Source organism: Limulus polyphemus, unplaced genomic scaffold, assembly GCF_000517525.1.
Source record: "Limulus polyphemus unplaced genomic scaffold, Limulus_polyphemus-2.1.2 Scaffold1716, whole genome shotgun sequence".
In the NCBI taxonomy this organism is placed as follows: Eukaryota; Metazoa; Arthropoda; class Merostomata; order Xiphosura; family Limulidae; genus Limulus; species Limulus polyphemus.
The window spans coordinates 115886-121374 of record NW_013667326.1 but is presented as its reverse complement, the minus strand read 5'-3'; the positions used below and the strand labels follow the sequence as shown (position 1 = coordinate 121374).

The following is a 5489-nucleotide window of genomic DNA, read 5'->3' as shown; positions in this document are numbered from 1 at the left end:
GCGCGAAATTCAAAAACAAACAAACTAGAAGGAGGACAGCTAGTCAGCAGAACTTTGCAACCTATTATCCAAGCTAATGGACTGTCTGCTATAACGCACCCACAGTTTAAAGTGCAAGAAATATCTTGTGGTATTTCACAAATTCGAAACCAACTCCATACCACTCCAAAACCTAAAATAATTTAGTACCAAAATACTTCCTTGTTTTTAACTTTTGCTTTTTATAAAACTTAAGTTATGTTATTGTAAAGTTTAGAACTTTGATGAGAAAATCTAATGCTTATCCATTATTGAAATAGCTTCTGTATGTATTCGTAAGCAATTCTCAAGAATTAAAACGAAGTTTCAAGTTATAAACTTTCGAGAGTATTATTCAAATATGGCAACTTATATAAGTAAATTTTTTTGGAGTCGTACCCACACATGTAAGTTTACTAAGCATATTATTCGTGTAGAAATTAGGGTACGATACAGTACTTTTCTGCTGCTAGTAGCCTGTGGAGAGATTTTGAGGCTCCCTCACCTTTCGTAGCCTTGTGGTGGCACCTTAGGCAAGTGCCAGCAACCATGTAGCCCCCCCCCCCCAAATCGGGGAAATGGTGAAACCATTGACGAAGCAGGATGGTGGATTACATTGTCTGATGGAAGCTTGGTTTAATTGGGTAAACAACAGAGAAAGCATGCTGTATTTAGTTTTGAGCACTGCAACTGACAGAATCAGTGCTGTTAGCTATGTACAGCCACTATTTTAGGAGAAGGTCACTCCACAATAAAACCCGTATTGTTCTCCCACCAACCGTCATGCCCAAGCATTCCGTTGGGCCTCGGAGGCACAGTTGGGAAAGTGTTAAGTGGACAGAAGGTTGTATTCAACCCAGCACTCGGAGAAAATGACATTTTCACAAACTGAAGATAAGTGGATGGGTATTAAATTAAAAGTTTAATAAAAGTACATTTTTTATCAATAAGAATATTAAGGTTTAACTTTTATCAAATCCATTTAAGCACTGCTTTCAGTTCACTGTATCTTAATGTAAGTTCTTATTCTTTAATAGATTGTTTAGGCAGAGCATCCAACTTTGTAGAACGGACGGCAACTGCCTGTTCTACAGACACTAGTGTAGAGGACGACGTTTCGAAAGTCTTCCGCCTTTCGTCTTCGGGTCAGTGCGTCTATGTCTATTATATGTTACTTATTCATTGAAATTTGCGTTTAATAATGTATAATCTGCATGGTTTGATAAGTTTCTTTCATGTTCACAACATGAGTAACAGATATATAGATACCATAGTGTTCCCATTACAACATGAGTAGCAGATATATAGATACCATAGTGTTCCCATTACAACATGAGTAACAGATATATAGATACCACAGTGTTTCCATTACAACATGAGTAACAGATATATAGATACCATAGTGTTCCCATTACAACATGAGTAACAGATATATAGATACCATAGTGTTCCCATTACAACATGAGTAACATATATATAGATACCATAGTGTTCCCATTACAACATGAGTAACAGATATATAGATACCATAGTGTTCCCATTACAACATGAGTAGCAGATATATAGATACCATAGTGTTCCCATTACAACATGAGTAACAGATATATAGATACCATAGTGTTCCCATTACAACATGAGTAGCAGATATATAGATACCATAGTGTTCCCATTACAACATGAGCAACAGATATATAGATACCATAGTGTTCCCATTACAACACGAGTAACAGATATATAGGTAACATAGTGTTCCCATTACAACATGAGTAACAGATATATAGATACCATAGTGTTCCCATTACAACATGAGTAACAGCTATATAGATAACATAGTGTTCCTATTACAACACGAGTAACAGATATATAGATACCACAGTGTCTCCATTACAACACGAGTAACAGATATATAGATACCATAGTGTTCCCATTACAACATGAGTAACAGATATATAGATACCATAGTGTTCCCATTACAACATGAGTAACAGATATATAGATACCATAGTGTTCCCATTGTACTAAAGTACAGCTTTCAGACTAACTTTAGATGAGTCGATAAAAATCTCAGTGTCTAATTCTTCCATTAGTGCATAACATATACATGGACTTTATGAATGTCGAATAGTCTAAAGTCATATATTTGTATCTTTATAACTCAATTTATTATTAGGGACTGAATATTATAGAACGGACTGACGATCGTTAGTGTAGCATTCGTATTTTGAAAAATTATTTGACTCATATTATGACATCATCCACTTCCTTAAACGCTTTATTCGTTTTGTTTACGACAAGCGCATCTTTTCCTGTCCATTATTTGAAACTGCTGATCAGAAGGAAAGTTACTGGTCGATAAAACCCAACATATGCTCCTATCTATGTTTTTATCAACGAATAGTGAGATGGACCGTTACATTATAACACACCTATGGATAAAAGATCGAGCATATTCAGCGTAATGTTTCAATCCCGCGACAACAATATAACAAATCGAGTGCCCTAACCACTAGGCACTTCCTATCTTAAAAAACAACTGTCGTAGTGAATAAGTAACTGTTCAACAAGTGCTTAAGAAAAATATTATCTTTACAAAATCTACCAGTTTCGAATTACAGATCAGTTGTTATAAAAATGATATAGAAGAAAATATATTTAGAAAATAATCATTCCAATACGAAACTTCAAGCCATAGAAGCTAAGTTGGCCCGGCATAGCCAGGTGGTTAGGGCGCTCAACTCGCAATCTGAGGGTCGCGGGTTCGAATCCCCGTCACACCAGACATGCTCACTCTTTCAGCCGTGGGGGCGTTATAATGTGACGGTCGTTGGTAAAAAGAGTAGCCCAAGAGTTGGCGATGGGTGGTGATGGCTAGCTGCCTTCCATCTAGTCTTTCACTGCTAAATTAGGGACGGCTAGCACAGATAGCCCTCGTGTAGCTTTACACGAAATTCAAAACAAACAAATGCTAAGTTTAAAATTGTATAACAGATCAGTTAGCGGTTTGAAGAATTTACTTAAGAAGTTCTCGTCTGTATCCTGCATACTTGAAATACCACCATTGAGTCGCACATTGAGTTTAATGTTTAAAATATTATCAGGGATTTAATTACAAAATGATATCAGCTCAGCCATAACTCTTTTTATTCCCGTAAAAATATTGTTTATTTAGTACATTTACATTGATAATAATACTCCAATCCCCCTTCAAAATAGTTCTACGTTTACTATGTAATGAGTTGATAAGTTAAAAATGATATTATTTATCTCTGAGAGGTCTTTTACGACTTTTTTTTCGTCAATAATTTATTTGGAAATATAAGTATTATTGTATTTCTTCTATAGTGACTTACCTAACGGTCTATAGTGTTTTTCAACTTTTGAAATTTGTAAGTGTAAACCTTTTTAATGTGTATAAAAAGATATAAGTAGTTTGTTTGTATTTCGCAAAGGTAAACAAGAACTATCTGCGATAGTCGTCATTAATATTGAACTGATAGATTGAAATGAATACCGCTAATGAACAGAAACCTCCTCTACTTTAATCAAATAGTAGAGTTTAACCGTTACTCTTATAACACACCCAGAGCCCTAAATAGCAGAGTGCGATCTTTTAATAATTTTCACAACAACAGAACTAGAACAAAAACACTCACTTACAGAGTACGATACATTAATCACTAGGCCACATCCGTCCCATTAAGTAAAACACCATTAACTTGACCACAACAATGTTCCTAAGAGGAATATTGTATTAAAATAATTCATAACAGTATTGTTGTAGATGAGATGTGATGTCTGATTGGGCAACAATAGGAATAACTCGGTGTACGAGATTATAATAAAAGACCGAAATAGAAGTATTATGCTCTCAACAAATTTATAAAAGAATCTTAACAAGATATATTTTGCGATTTTTCAGCAACAGGTCGGAACCTATCAACGAGATCACAGTCGCTAACCACTAGGCAACTTCCGGTCACAGAAAGATAGGTATGTCTGTATATCACATATCATAATATTCGTAGATATCTTCTGAAATGTAATATCTTGACAAATTTATGGTGAGCTTCATAAAACGTTATAATATACACTAGCTTACAACTTCAACTCGTCATTATAGGTCTTAAATATAATTTAATATTATCAACAACCAAACGTTATATAATGACAACAACATAGTTAATTATAATATTTAAATGATTCTTAAAACACGGAGCAGGTGTAAAACTTGATAATTAACTTTTAGCTTGCATAAGAAAACGTGTCCAAAGTTTTGGAATCACTTACCAGTGTGTATGAAAAATGTATTTTATATATTAGTTTCTGCTTTGTGAAACTATATTATACGCTAACCTTTTATTTAAGCTAAAAACCAACGTTTTCTCTCCAGTTCTTCCGCCAGTGGAAGCCATGGACTGATGTTTCTGCCAAGGAATTGGTGCAGTCGGTACTTCCAAGCATGCGCACATTAATTTACATCAAGTCCACCAATCTTAGGCCATCTAATTTCTTAGGCGTGTAAACTAGATAGTTATATAAGACGCTCAGTTTGCAGAGTTGTGACCAAGATATTCAGAACCCATTCAGAAGTTTACTTACATCCTATCGTCAGCCCATATTGGTAAGTTGATCTTACGAGTTTAATCAGTGGCTCTAAGACCTTTCGTTGAAGTAGAAATAGCTTTAGTGTATTTTATAGTATATGTAATTAAGCTTTATTTCTATATAGATATTTTTATATAAGTTGATATCCAAAAGTCACTTAATATGGTAGTCTCCAAACTTTTCGTTTTAAATTCTATTTCACATATTTCAATATCAAAATAATGGCTGTTAAATATCTATGTCACCATAAATTGTCAAAGTGACGGAAACACAACTTTTTGCGAGAAGAAAAGTTAAAATCAAGAAAATGATAGTTAACATATACTAATGAAAAACATTAAAATATATTATATTGGAAAGGAATTACATTTATTGAGGAAAATATTGAACGCGACTATATTTATAAATCACATATTAATTAACTAAGAAATCCTTGCGATTATAAGTGGATCTGATCTGCTTTTAAGTTTTTTGATAATTAGTTAATAGTGTTTGTGTCTGAATATAATTACCAGCTTTCCGTTTTGTTTACGAATAAATATGATCTTCCTATGTAAAATTCTTAAAAAATAAACTGTGTAGCGAATACACAACCAAAAACTTGAAACATAGTTATTTCTTGTGGTTTAAAAGTGTAAGAAACATTCGTATTAATCATAATTAGTATTTCTTCGGCAGATACTAATTACTTAAAGGAATTTAACCTCTTGGAATGAGCATTTTATTATTAGAAAAATCAACTAAACTACTATACGAAAATTGTTTAAATAATTTGTAGCACGAAAGACAAAGAAAAACGAAGAAAACAAGTAATTTTATCCCTGAAACTTTAAACTTCTATAACAATCGTATTTAACATTTACATA

The 5489-nt window shown here is 33.5% G+C and overlaps 1 long non-coding RNA gene across 1 annotated transcript in view; it reads right to left on the bottom strand.

Annotated features, from left to right (window-relative positions):
• The window catches only part of LOC111087085, a 26288-nt gene that overhangs the window by 5847 nt on the left and 14952 nt on the right, over positions 1–5489 (bottom strand). The window contains exon 2 of the long non-coding RNA XR_002611810.1: positions 5306–5311. This is a non-coding gene — a long non-coding RNA (uncharacterized LOC111087085). The remainder of the gene's footprint in view (positions 1–5305; positions 5312–5489) is intronic.